Here is a 15,812-nt window from a genome sequence, read left to right as displayed (position 1 = left end):
CAGGGGTTTTGCACTAGAGACTCAAATGATACTGATGCTTCTAAGACTTTAAGAGCCAAGAGCCAAAAAACAGCTTGATACAGTCTATTTATTGAGCTTCTAGTGGCTGTGAAGGCTGTTTGAACCCAGGGTTCCCAGTTTGAGTACAACACCAGAGGGAATATTCATAGAGTTTCTGACCCTGAGATTCAGCTAGGAAATGCACAAAAAAGTAAAGATCAAGAGATTTTGTTCTCATTGTGTGCCCTAGGTCTGATGGTTAATTAGCAAAACAAGGCTTAAGTACAAGAAAGACAGGTCTTAATTATTAACAAGCTTTTGCTCTTACCATCCTGCAGCAAGTCATCTTTCTGGCCATAATAGAACTGGCAGAGACAGCAAGTCTGAAAGTTTCATCTGGTTTGGTGCTTCCTCCACAAAGTCTTTTCTGACACCCCCAATTAATTAATAGTCTCAGATCCTCGAAATTACTTTGTTTTATTCAGTATATATTTTATTTGTATCCATCTTGTATACTCCCAGTAGGATGAAAAAAGAAGAGTTTTATTTTGTTTTTTTATTTGTTTGTTTCAAATGTTTTGCATGCAGTGGCAGGGCCTTACTAAACTAAACAATAAATAGTGAAGGAACACAAAAACTTGCTTGAATTTAAAATAGTTGAGAGTATTTTAGGTTGTAAAAACAGCTAATTACATAGAAGATAGAACACTTAATTTGCAATAACAAATATGAGTCTAAATCCTGCCTTTTACTAGTTGACCTACATAATTCACTTAAATATCTCAATCTCAGTCTCCTTCCCTGTAAGATAAGGAAAATGGCACATATCTCAAAGAGTTGTTGTGGGGGATCAAATGTGATAATATGTAAAACACTTTTCAAAAATATTCAAAGAAAATTTTCACTCAAAGAGCTATAAAATGTTGTTGTTCTTACTTTATATTCTTAACTTATATTCTTAACCTTCTTAACCTGTAGGTCATGACCTTATATGGGGTCACATAACTGAATGTGTGGGGGGGTCACAAAATTGTGATTTATTATCAATAAATATTTAAGTTGTATGCCAGTTCATATACCTGTATATAAAAGGTCATGAAAAAATTTCTTGGAGCAAAAAGATGTTGCCAGTGGGAAAAGTTTAAGAAGCTCTGCTCTATATTGTGATGGCAGAAAGATGATCTAGCATTCTCAGATGATCAAAAATTCTGCCAATTCCTCTTTCTCTATGAGTCTTTAAGAAGTGGAAGAATGCATGCTTTCATTAAAAATTATGAGGGAACTGTGGAATAAGAGCACTTATTAAGGTATAAGGAAGCCCTGTGCCCTAATTATAACATAGCTAAATTAAGTTTTTTGGCTTTTAAACTATAGTTCTTTTCACAATGTTACAGTTGTCCACTTTTGAGTTTTTCACTTATGACAATGACAAATTTGATTACTTCATTTATTCTTTACCAAAAGAGGAATTATTTATTAATTTTAGTTACTAATAAAATATATGTCATCTTCTGATGTTATGATTTGTCCTTCATTCTCAAAGAGGACTATGATATGAAGGAGGAGAAGCCATGGCATGAAAATTAATTGGTTTTAAGTGGTCACCTGCTTCAATTTCTCCTCCAGAGCCATCTGGGTTCAGTGGCCAGATATAGTTCAGCACTACTGGAGATACCTTGGATGCAATGTTAAACCTTGAATTTTTAAAGCTAAGATTCTTTTCCAAGATTCAGTTTGACTGAGGCCACACCAATTCAGTAATTAATAGTAGGTAGCATTTGAGTCAGAGAATGGCCTTTTCCAGGGAAGACAGATGAGCATTGTTTGAACCTTCCTCTCATCAGCTTTGGTTCAAAAAGGGAATAATATTTTTGTTTGCCATAGAAATTTGTCTCTATTGGAAGTAAAAGGAGAAAAGAAAGGAGAAAGTTAATAGAAGGGAGGGCACAAGTAAAGAGGAAAGGGATAAGAAAGAGCTGAGGCTGGTAAAAGGAAGAACAGATTGAAGGAGGTGGATCAGAAGCAAAACATTGGTGAGGAGGGAAAAGTTGAAATAAGAGAGAAAAGTATAAACAGGGAAAAATAGAATGACGGGAAATAGAGTTAGTAAACTTAACTGTAAAGGTAATGGAATGAACTCTCCCATAAACAGAAGTGTATAACAGAATGGATTAAAAGCCAATATTCTATAATATGTTGTTTATAAGAAACACATTTGAAGCAAAGAGACATATATGGAGTAAAAATAAAAGGCTGTAGCAGAATATATTACATTTCAGTTGAAGGGAAAATAAAACAGGAGCAGTGGTCCTGATATCATATCAAAAAAAACCAAAAATATAATTAATTAAAATAAATACCCAAGTAAACTACATCTTACAAAAGGGTACCAAAGATAATGATTCAATATCACTACTAAACCATATATGCATCAAGTGATATAGCATCTAAATTCTTAGATGAAAAGTTAAGTAATTGCAAGAAGAAATAGACAGCAACACTATAATAGTGAGGGACCTCAATCTCTCTCTCAGAACTAGATAAATCTAACTGCAGAAAAAAACAAAAAAATAAATTAAGTTGGTTAATAAATCTTTTTAAAAAGTTAGGTATGATAGACCTTTGGAGAAAGTTGAGTGAAGTTAAAAGGAATTGGAAAGGAATGTACCTTTTTTTCTCAGTGGTATATGAGACCTATACAAAAATTTACCACGTATTGGGTCATAAAAACTATCAAATGCAGTAAGGTAGCATTATTAAATAAATCCTTTTCAGATCATGATGTGATAAAAACTATTATAGGAAAGGGCCATAGCAAATAAACCAAAAATTAATTGGGAAATAAAAATATAATGCTAAGGAATGAGAGGGCCAAACAACAAATCATAGAAACAATTGATAATTTCAACCAAAAGAGTGACAATGGGATAACATACCAAAACTTATGGGATGCATCCAAATAAGTTCTTAGGAGAAGTTTTATATCTCTAGATGAATAAAATAAAGAATAAATCAGTGAATTGGACATGTAATTTAAAAAGGTAAGGAAAGAAAAAAAAATTAAATACCAAATTAGAAAATTTGAAACTCAAAGGAGAGATTAATAAAATAGAGACAAGAAAACAATTGAGCTAATAGATAAAACTGAGTTGGTTTTATTAAAAAAAACTAACAAAATAAATAAACTTTTGGTTAATTTGATCAGAAAAAGGAAAGAAACAAAAAGAAATCAACAGCATCAAAAGTGAAAGGGACAAACTTATCATGGAAGAAGAAGATATTAAAGCAGTAATTAGGCACTATTTTGTCCAGCTTTATGGCAACAAGTAAAAAAAAAAAAGAAAGATTAGTAAATTTAAAAGCAAGAACTTAATAAAACTAAGACTTGTTTTTTTTTTTAAACCCAACAAAATAAATAAACCTTTTCGTTAATTTGATTGGAAAAAAGAAAAAAAAAAGAAAACCAAATTGTCAATATAAAAAACAAAAAGGATGAACTTAATACTAATGAAAAGGAAATTAAAGTAATGATTATGAGCTCTTTGACTGATTGTATGCCAAGAAATCTGACAATCTAAATGAAATGATTGAATATTTACAAAATATATAGATTGCCCACATTAATAGAAAAGGAAATAAAATATTTAAATAGTCCCATTTTAGAAAAAGAAATTGAACAATATATCAATCAATTCTCTAAGAAAATGGCTTCAGAGCTAAATGGATTTACAAATGAATTCTACCAAACATTTAAGGAAAATTAATTCCAATACTATATGAACTATTTGGAAAAAAAATAAGTGAAGTAGTCCTACAAAATTCCTTTTATGACACACTTGATGCTGATATAGAAATAGGGAAGAGACAAAATGGAGTAAAAATTATACACCAATTTACCCAAAGTAGATATTGATGCAAAAATCTTAGAGTATTAGAAAAGATATTATTACAACTTATTATCAGGATGATATTGTATAAGTCATATAACCAGGTATAAGTCATACCTGGTTTAATATTAGGAAACCTATTAGCATAATGGATCATATCAATAATAAAAATCACAAAAATCATATGATTATTTCAATAGATGCAGAAAAAGCATTTGACAAAATACAGCACCAATTCCTAATAAATTCCGAATAATAGTAATAAATGAAGTTTTCCATAAAATTATAAGTAACATTTATCTAAAACCATCAACAAGCATTATATGCAACAGAGATAAGCTAGAAGCATTCCCAATAAAATTGGGAGTGAAACAAGTTTGCCCACTATTACCACTATTATTCAATATAGTAGTAGAAATGTTAGATTTAGCATTAAGAGAAGAAAAATAAATTGAAGGAATAATGATGGTATATGTATCTTAGAATCCTAGAGATTCTACTAAAAACCTACTGGAAACACCTAACAATTTTAGCAAACTTGCAGGATATAAAATAAACACATAAATCATCAGCATTTCTATATTATAAACAAAGTCCAGACATATGAGATAGAAAGACAAATCCTATTTAAAATACCAGTAGGCAAATTCAAAATACTTGGGAGTTTACCTGCCAAAACAAAGCAAGGAATTATAAGAACATAATTATAAAACAATTTTCATACAAATAAAGTTAGATCTAAACTATTGGAAAAATACCAATTGTTCATGGGGAGGCCAAGTTATCATATAATAAAAATGACAATTCTATCGAATTCATTTATTTAGTGCCATCTCAATCAAATTGCCAAAAAAATACTTTATAGAGCTAGAAAAAAGATAAAAGTTCATCTGGAAGAACAATATATCCAGAACATTAATGGGGCAAAATAAAAAAAAAAAATAATTGGCCTAGCCATACAGACCTAAAACTATATTATAAAGCAGTGGTCATCAAACCATTTGCATTACTTAAGAGAGTAACAGATTAGTGAAATAGGTTAGGTACACAAGACACAATAGCCAGTAATTATAGTAATCTAATGTTTGCTAAATCCGAAGACTCTGGCTTGTGGAATAAAAACTCACTATTTGACAAAAATTACTGGGAAAAGTAGAAAATAGTATGTCAGAAATTAGTCATTGACTCACATCTAACACCCCATACCACGATAAGGTCAAAATGGGTTCATGAGTTAAACATAAAGATTGACACAAATTAAGAGAGCAAGGGATCGTCTACCTGTGAGATATGTGGAAAAGGGAGGAATTTATGGCCAAAAAAGAATTAGGGAACATTATGAAATGCAAAATAGATAATTTTAATCACAGTAAATTAACAAGTTTTACACAAACAAAACCAGTGCAGCCAAGAGTAGAAAGGAAGCAGGAAGCAGGGAATTAATTTTTACAGCCTATGATCCTGATAAAGGGCTCATTCCTAAATTACATAGAGAATTCACTCAAATTTATAATACTCATTTCCCAATTGATAAATGGTCAAATGTTATGAATAGACAATTTTCAGATAAAGAAATTAAAGCTATTTCTAGTAAAAAAAATTAGTCATATAAAAAGTTTTAAATCATTATTGATTAGAAAAATGCACATTAAGACAACTCAGAGGTACCACTTTACACCTTTCAGATTGATTAGTTAGGAAAAGATAATGATAAATCTTGGAGGGGTGTCAGAAAACTGAAACATTAATATATTGTTGGTGGAGCTGTGAAATAATCTAATTTATTCTTCCAGTATTTCTGGAGACCATTTTATACTTCCAGTACTTCCAAAGAGATCATAGAAAAGGGAAAAAGACCCACATGTGCAAAAATGTTTTTGCAGTTCTTTTTGTGATGGCAAAGAATTGGAAATTGAGGGGATTTAACTGGCTAAATAAGTTATGGTAATTGATGTAATGAATATTATTGTTGTATAAGAAATGATGAGCAGTCATTTCAGAAAAGCAGACTTACGTGAACTGAAACTTAGTGAAGTGAACATATGCAAGAAAACATTGTACACAGTAATAAGATTATGTGATCAAATGTAATGGACTGACCTCTTCTCAATAAGATAGTTATTCAAGACAATTCCCAATAGACTTGGGATGGAAAACATCATGTGTATATATAGAGAGAACCTTGGAAAATGTGGATAATATTTTCACCTTTGCTGTTGTTTGTTTTCTTTCTCATGTTTTTTTTTTTCCCTTCTTTCTTTGGATTTGATTTTTCATATACAACATTAAAATATGGAAATATATTTAAATGAATTGCACATGTTTAAGCTATATCAGATTAAATATACATTAGAAGGGGGGAAGTATGGAACATAAACCTTATGTCCCTTATGATATCACATTCCTGATCATCTTCTTATGCTTCTTCTGAGTTTTGTATTTGAAAATCAAATTTTCCCTTTAGCTCTCTTATTTTACTCATGAATTCTTGAAAATTTTCTTTTTCATTGAATAGCTAACTTTTCCCTTGAAGCATCATGATTGTTTTTGCTGGATAGATAATTCTTGATCATGGTCATAGCTCCCTTGCTCTCTGGGATATCATATCCCAAGCCCTTTGGTCTTTTAATGTAGAAGCTGCTAAATCTTGAGTTATCCTTTTGTTATTCTTTCTGGATGCTTACAATATTTTCTCCTTGATCTGGGACCAATATATATTGATATGAAGTATAACTAGAATTTAGTCATAATATTCCTGGGAGTTTTCCTCTTGGGACCTCTTTTAGGACATGATCAATGAATTCTTTTCATTTAGATTCTAAATTAGATACTACCCTCATTTTCTAGAATATCGGGACAAATTTCCTTGATAATTTCTTGAAAGATGATATACAACCCCTTTTTTTTATCACAACCTTGAGATAGACCAATAATTTTTATTTTTTATAGTAAGTTTATTTATTTTTACTACATATTACATTATGAATCATGTTGGGAGAGAAAAATCAGAACAAAAGGGAAAAAACATGGGAGAGAAAAAAAAAACAGAAAAGGAAGCGAATACAGCATATGTTGATTTACATTCAATCTCCTTAATTCTTTTTCTGGACGCAGATGGCATTTTCTGTCCAATATCTATTGAGATTGCTTTGAATCACTAAAGTATTGAGAAGATCCAAGTCTTTAATAGTCAATCATTGAACATTCTTGCTGTTGTTGTGTGCAACATATTCCTGATTCTGTTTGTTTTACTCAGTATCACTTGATGTAAATGTTTCCAGGCCTTTTTGTAATCAACTTGTTCAATTTTATTGAACAATAATCAAGGAAGAATTTACTCTTTCTGCCTTTTTGCATTTGATTGTGAAGTTTTTATGTTCTAACACATAGTCACTTTTTGCGTAGGTGTCATGTACTGCCAAGAAAAAAAGGTGTATTCCTTTCTGTTCCCATTTAATTTTCTTCAGAGCTCTATTATATTTAGGTTTTCTAGGTTCCTATTAATCTTCATTGTTTCTTCTTGTTCATTTTGTGCTTTGATTTGTATGATTCGGAGAAGGGAAGGTTGAGGTCTCCTTCTAGAATAGTTTTGTTGTCTATTTCTTCCTGGACCAGCTAAAAATCTTCTCTAGAAATGTGCCTGCTTTACCACTTGGTGCACACACATTTAGAATCATTACTACTTCATTATTTATGGTACCATTTGTCAGGATGTACTTTTCCTCCTTATCCCTTTCAAATAAGATCAATTTTTACTTTTGCTTTATTTGCTACCCCTGCCTTTTTTATTTCAGCCGACACATAATAAATTCTGTTCCAGCCTTTTACCTTTATTCTGTATGTGTCTCTCGGCGTCAAATGTGTTTCTTGTAAACAACTTATTGTAGGATTCTATTTTATAATCCACTCTATTTGCTTATTTCATGAGAGAGTTCATTTTACTCACATTAAGAGTTGTGATTTTTCTGTATTTTCTCCCATCCTATTTTATCAACTGTATATACTTTTGTTCTGTCTTTCCACCCTGTGCTCAGTTGTGTTTTTTACTCACCCCACCTTATCTCTTATTACCCCCTCCCTCCTTCTCTTACTAGTGTTTTCTTTACTTACTCCATCCACTACCTTATTTGCTATCCTTGTTTCCCCTTCTCTTAGTAGTATTTTTCCATTCCACCCTTTAATTTATTTTCTATTAGCCCTTCCCCACTTCTGTTACTTTTTCCTCTACTGATTCTGCCTTCCCTACTATCCTGTCCCTCCCTTTTCTTTTCCTCTTTCTCCTCCTATTTATTTTTTAATTTTTAAATTTTTTTTAGAGTTTATGGAAGGTTACTTTATTTTTTTTATTTTTTTATGTATTCTACTAATTTTTTTTTATTATTCTTTAAATAACTTTTTATTGACAGAACCCATTGCAGGGTAAATTTTTACAGCATTATCCCTTGCACTTACTTCTGTTCCGATTTTTCCCTTCCCTCCCTCTACGCCCCCCCTCTCCCTCCCCCACAGATGGCAAGCAGTCCTTTACATGTTAAATAGATTACAGTATATCCTAGATACAATATATGTGTGCAGAACCGAACAGTTTTCTTGTTGCACAGGGAGAATTGGATTCAGAAGATATAAATAACCTGGGAAGAAAAACAAAAATGCAAGCAGTTTATATTCATTTCCCAGTGTTCTTTCTTTGCGTATAGCTGCTTCTGTCCATCCTTGATCAATTGAAACTGAATTAGCTCTCTTTATCGAAGAGATCCACTTCCATCAGAATAGAACCTCAAACAGTATCCTTGTTGAGGTATATAATGATCTCCTGGTTCTGCTCATTTCACTTAGCATCAGTTCATGTAAGTCTCACCAATCCTTTCTGTATTCATCTTGCTGGTCATTTCTTACAGAACAATAATATTCCATAACATTCATATACCACAATTTGCTCAACCATTCTCCAATTGATGGGCATCCATTTACTTTCCAGCTTCTAGCCACTACAAATAGGGCTGCCACAAACATTTTGGCACATACAGGTCCCTTTCCCTTCTTTAGTATCTCTTTGGGGTATAAGCCCAGTAGAAACACAGCTGGATCAAAGGGTATGCACAGTTTGATAACTTTTTGAGCATAGTTTCATATCGCTCTCCAGAATGGCTGGATGTGTTCACAATTCCACTAACAATGTATCAGTGTCCCTCTTTTCCCACATCCTCTCCAACATTCCGCATTATCTTTCCCTGTTACTCTAGCCAATCTGACAGGTGTGTAGTGGTATCTCAGTGTTGTCTTAATTTGCATTTCTCTGATTAATAATGATTTGGAGCATATTTTCATATGTGTATAAATAGTTTCAATTTCTTCATCTGAGAATTGTCTCTTCATATGCTTTGACCATTTATCAATTGGAGAATGGTTTGATTTCTTATAAATTAGAGTCAATTCTCTATATATTTTGGAAATGAGGCCTTTATCAGAACCTTTGACTGTAAAAATGTTTTCCCAGTTTATTGTTTCCCTTCTAATCTTGTCTGCATTTGTTTTGTTTGTACAAAAACTTTTCAATTTGTTATAATCAAAATTTTCTATTTTGTGGTCAATAGTGATCTCTAGTTCTTCTTTGGTCATAAATTCCTCCCTCTTCCACAGGTCTGAGAGGTAAACTATCCTATGCTCTTCCAGTTTATTTATAATCTCATTCTTTATGCCTAGGTCATGAACCCATTTTGACCTTAACTCCTATTTCTTTATAGAGTTAGATGTTTGTTGTTTCTCAATTTCTCACAAACTCCTTACTTTCCATTTGCTAAATTCTGATTTTTAAGGAATTATTTTCATTAGTGAACTTTTCCACCTTTTTCCCTTTCAAAAAGTTTAATTTTTAAGACATTCTTCTTTTTTGTTAACTTTTCGTAGGGTCTTTTGCACCTGTCTCATTTCTCTTCCCATTTTTTCTTCTAGCTCTCTTATTTGATATTCAAAATCCATTTTGAGGTCATCCACAGCCTGAGACAAATTCTTAATTTTCTTGAAGGCTTCGTATGTCAGAACTTTGATGATATCTTCTTTTGAATGTGTTGATCTTTCTTGTCACCATTAACTTTTTATGATCAGAATCTTTTTTTGTTGTTTTCCAACCTATTACCCAGTCTTCGTTAAAGTAGCACTCTGTTCCCAGGATGAAGGTTGTAATTTCCCAGACTTCCAGGGCTTTGTGCAGCTGTTTTCAGAGATCCTTCTTGGAACTTGACCATAAGCACTAAAACTGTGAGGAAGGTTCCCACTCCACTGTGCTCTAAGTTCTACTGTGTTAAAGCAACAGAGTCTTTCCTCAGTGCTAGTAAAGAGATTTCTTGTGTGCTGAGGCCTACAGAAGTTAATGCTGCCACCCCACCCCTGCTTGCTTCTCATTTGCTGGTTTCCCAGGGCCCTCTCACTCTAGTGAGAAAACTATCCCTGCTGATCTTGCAAATCATCTTCCTAGTTGTGTGACCCTGGGCAAATCACTTATCCCCAATTGCCTCAGGGAAAAGAAAAAGATAAGTAATTGATAGACTCTTAGTAAAGACTAAAGCATATTTTCACAGTATAGTATTATTACACTATTACTGTACTTTCTACAATGATCTAGTTCTCCTCACATCACTTTGTATCAATCACATATATCTTCCCATGTTTTTCTGAAATCATCCCTCATCATTTCTTAAATCAAAATAGTTTTCCATCATAATCATATTCCATATCTTATTCAACCTTTCCCCAAGTGATAAATACCTCTTGAACTTCCAAATTTTTTCTACCACAAAAAGAATTGCTCTAAATATTTTTTTTTCCCTTTGGTCTTTTTGAGGAATAAGCTCCATAATGGTATTACTAAATCAAAGTGTATAAACAGTTTTATAGTATTTAAGGCAGAAGTCAATTTTTTTTTTCCACAAAGGTTAGGCTAGTTCACAACTCAATCAGCTAAATGAATTACTGTTTATTGGTATAACTATTTTCTTTTAATCCCTCTTGCATTGCCATTTCTGATAGGTATGACATAGTACTTTAGTGCAATTTTGATTTGCATTTCTTTAATCATTAATGTATTAGAATACTTTTATGTGATTGTACTTATCTTGGATCTATTCTCAAAACTGCCGATTTAGATTAGGAATTTATCTCATTTTGATAAATTTAACTCAATTCCCTATATGTAATGAAGAAGAGGTCTTTATCAGAGAAATTTGCTGTATGTATTTTTGATATTATTTTTTATGGTACATTTTAACCAAATATAGTTTCCCTGATTATGTCTTTTAATTACTGTCTATTTTTGCTTTTGCATTGTCTGAGATCATGATTGCTACTCCAGTCATTTTTATTGCAATTGAAATATAATAGATTCTTCTTCAATCATTTATTTTTATTTTGTGTGTGTCTATTTCAAATTTGTCTCTTTGAATCAGCATATTGTTGATTTCTAGTCTGTAATATATTCTTCTATCTGCTTCTATTTTGTTTATCACACTCATAGCAATTACTATATATTTTCCACTACCCTTTCATTTTCTTTTTCATGCTCTTTTTATGCTGTTCCTCTCAAAAGTCTGTTTTCTTCTTACCACTGTTTTTAAACCATTGTTCATTTTACCTATCCCTCTCCTTATTTCCTGTTGAGTAATGTATTTTTATACACAGCAGAGTGTGTATGTTCATTCTTTCTTCTTTCAAACAATTCTGATGAAAGTGAAGTTCTAGCATAGCCTCTCCCTCCATTTTTCCATTCAGTGTAAAAGCCTCTTTTATGTGAAAAAAAATATTTTCATTCTACCTTTCTCTTCTCTTTCTTCCAGTTCATCCCTCTTTCTCATTTGAGGATATCCCAATAAAATGGACTCACACCCATGGTTTCTGTCTAGAGAGACTCCTTCTAACTGCCTTAATAATGATAAAAATCTTGGCATTAAATGTATCCTTTTCCCATATAAGAATATAAACAGCTTAACCTTATTGAGTCCCTTATGATTTTTCTTTTATCTTTACTTTTTTAATACTTTTCTTGATTCTTGTGTTTGAATGTCAAATTTTCTATTAAATTCTGATCTTTTCATGTAGAATGCTTTAAAGTCTTCTATTTCCATAAATATCATTTCTTTCCTGTTTAAAATTTTTGATGAATTGCATGTGAAAAAATTTTAAATATTCAATTTTTAAAAATTTGAGTTTCAAATTCTCTTCGCCACTTCCAAATCTTCTCCTTTATTGAGAAGCCAAGGAATTCAAAATAGTTACATGAATAATCATGAAAGATATTTCTCCATATTAGACATATTACCAAAAAACCTATAAACCAAAAATGGATGCATCAATCTATATTCAGACTTCATCTGTTCTTTTTCTAGAGTGGATATTAAATTTCACTACAAACCTTTCAATATTTTCTTGGATAATTGTATTGACTATGTCAATTGATCATTGTACAATATTGCTATTACTCTGTACAATGCTCATTTCAGTTTGAATCCATTCATATGTCTTTACAATTTTTTTTCCCTAAAATCATTCTATATAGCTTTTTTTTTTGGTAGCACAACACTATCCCTCCATAAAAATATAGCAGAACTTGTTTAATCATTTCCTAATTCATGGGCATCCCCTCAACTTCCAATTCTTTCTCAAAAGAGCTACTATCAACTTGTTTTGTACATATAAGTCTTTTCCTTTGATTCTGATTTCCTTGGGATATAGACCCTGTTTGGTATTTCTGTAATGAAGGATTTCATAGTTTTATAGTTCTTCAGGCATAGATCCAATTTGGTCTCCAGAATGGTGGGAATAGTTTAAACTCTATCAACAATGCATTAGTGTAACAATTTTTCTATATGCTTTCCAACATCATCATTTTCCTTTTCTGTTATCTTAGTCAATCAGATAGTTTTTTAAGCTAACTCATTATGGTTTTAATGTGCATTTCTCTAATCAACAGTAATTTAGAACATTTTTTTTTCATATGATTCAACATAGCTTTGATTTCTTCTTCTGACAACTGCTTATTTAATCCTTTGATCATTTATCAATCAGGGAATGACTTGTATATGTATAATTTTGAGTTATTTTTTATTCAACAAATATTTGAAAATAAAGCTTTTTTCAGGCTCTCTCCTTTTTTTTTTTTTTTTCCCTCTCCTGGAGTATGCTGCTCTCCTTGGTTAGTTAGATTAAAGTTAGTTGATTGTAATCCTGCTTCCTTTGACTTCAACAATATTCAGTTCCAAGCCTTTCTCTCCTTCAACATGGAAGGTGCTACAATCTATGTAAGCCTGATTGTAACTCTGTGATTTTGAATTATTTCTCTCCAGCTGCTTGTATTACTTTCTACTTGACTTCAAATTTTTGAAATTTTGGGCTTTTCATTTTGGGATCTCTTTCAAGACAAGATTGATAGATTCTTTAAATTTCTATTTTACCCTCTGGATCTAAAAATTTCAGAAGAGTTTTTCCTGATACTTTCTTGAAATCTTATGTCTAGTCTCTTTTTTTGATCATGGATTTCTGGTTCTCCAATAATTCCTGAAATATCAGTCCCAATTCCAATACATAAGGGATGGAAGATGATATCCACATAGAGAGAACTATGGAAACTGAATGTGGATCAAAACATAGCATTTTTACTTTATTTCTTTGTTGTTCAGTTTATTTTTTCTTTCTCATCTTTTTCTCCCTTTTTGTCTGATTTTTCTTGCTCAACATGACAAACATGAAAATAATATTTAAAAGCATTTTACATATTTAACTTAAATTGGATTTCTTGCTCCTTTGGGAGGAGGGACATAGGAAAGAGAAAGAAAAAAAATTGGAACACAACTTTACATAAATGAATGTGGAAAACTATATTTACATATATTTGGAAAAATAAAACAACATTGTAAACGATTTTTAAAAGGAAAAAATATCATCCCCAATCTGTTTTGCAGGTCAGTTATTTTTCCAATGAGATATTTCATATTTTTCATTCTATTGACTTTTAAAAAAATTGTTTCTTGAAGTCTCATGAAATCATTACTTTCTGCTTGCCCATTTCTAATTTTTAAGGAATCATTTTCCTTAATGAGCTTTTACACATTCTTTCCCATTTGACTAATTCTTCTTTGTAAGGATTTCTTTTCTTCAGTTAATTTCTGTGCCTCCTTTTCCATTTGGCATATGCTACTTTTTAAGGAGTTCTTGTACCTTTTGTGCCTCTTTTTTCCATTAGATCAATTTTGTTTTATTTTCTTTCTTTCTTTTTGAGATTTTACTTTCTTCAGTTTTTATGAATTTCTTCTACCAAGCTAGTAAGTCTCTTTTATATCTTTCTTGCATTGTTCTCATTTTTTTCTCTTTTCTCCCTCTACCACTATTATTTCTTTCATTAATTTTCTCAGGAATTCTTGTTGGGATTATGTTCAATTATTATTTTTTTTTTTTGCTCTGAGGTTTTGCTTGTTGCTGTTTTCATATTGTTTTCTTATTCTGTTTGTCTTTTGATCTGCCCTGCTGCTATATTAGATTTTTATTGTCCAGATTTTTTTGCAGTTGTTTGCTTATTTTTCAGCCTATTTCTTGACTTTGAACTTTATGATTAAAAAAAAAAAAACTTTTTAGCAATAACTCTAAACATGGATGTAATGTTCTGTTTGGTTTTCTTGAGGTCTTGGGACCAACTTTCTTTTCAGTAGATTAATCACCACAAGAACAACTATGTGTTAAAGTCCAAATCCTTTATTATCTCCTTCACAGTCTACCAGTAGTTTCCTTGCTTGGGTCCAGTTAGCTTTCTTGAGAGGCCTTGGTCTCAATGGGGGAAGTGCAGGAGGCCAGCCACCATGGTAGTATGAGATGAAGTGAATGAATCTGGCTCTGAGTTCCAGGGCTTGTGCGTTAGCCTCCAGCCACACAAAGGTGGACAATGGAATGAATCTGTCTCTGTCTTTGCTGGGTGTTATAAAATCTATTATAATTACATTATTATAGGTATGAATCTTGTGGAATTATATTAAGTATTAAGTACATGTATTGAACTAGAGAACTATTAATCACCATGCTAAACTAGATAACCATTGTATTATTAATTCTACTTAGCACTTTGTAAGAATCCTTGTTTCAGAGTTCTGCCCTATAACACATGGCAGAGGAGGGAAAACAGTCTAAGTGAACCAATCTCAGCTCCAGGGCACAAAAGAGCAGGTGTGATTGCTCTCATTGGAGTAGGGTCAGTGGTTGTCATTCAAAGTCAGAGAGGAAAACTAGCTCTTGTGGAATTAGGGGAGCAGTGGCCCTTCCTGGATAAAAATGTGTGCATAGTCTAGTAGAGCAGTGTCAAATATTTTGGAACCTCAATATCATACAAAATTTTAGGTATCCCTCCCAGCTTTGTAAAGACTGCAGATTAGACAATCATAGGTTCTGTAAATTTATTCGTCATTAATAAAATTGTAAAGAGACTAAGATATAGACAAATTCCTTAAATATTTTACAAGAGATTTCTCTCTAATTTGGACCACTATGTAATTCAGCACATAGACTACTGGATTTGGAATAAAAAAGACATGAGTTCTATTCATGCCTCACACCATTACTTTCAGTGTGACCTTGGGAAAATCAATTAACTTTTTAAATAATAACTTTTCTTGAATGTAAAATGATTATAATAATAGAACATCTCTTATGCAGTTGTGAAGATCAAAAGAGATTACATGGGTAAATCACTTTGCAAATCTGAAAGGTCTATATAAATGCTAGATATAATAAATATGACATTGAGTCATTAATGATTACCCTTTGGAACAGTTCAACCAGTTCTGAATCCTATTAATATTAATCTAGCTTATTTTCAACATTTTAATAGAGATAACATCAGAGAGATTGTCAGATGACTTGCTTATATTTGAATATGGGACGTCCATAGTC

Source organism: Antechinus flavipes, chromosome 1, assembly GCF_016432865.1.
Source record: "Antechinus flavipes isolate AdamAnt ecotype Samford, QLD, Australia chromosome 1, AdamAnt_v2, whole genome shotgun sequence".
NCBI classification, from domain to species: domain Eukaryota; kingdom Metazoa; phylum Chordata; class Mammalia; order Dasyuromorphia; family Dasyuridae; genus Antechinus; species Antechinus flavipes.
The sequence above is the reverse complement of the archived record's forward strand: the minus strand, read 5'-3'. Positions refer to the sequence as shown.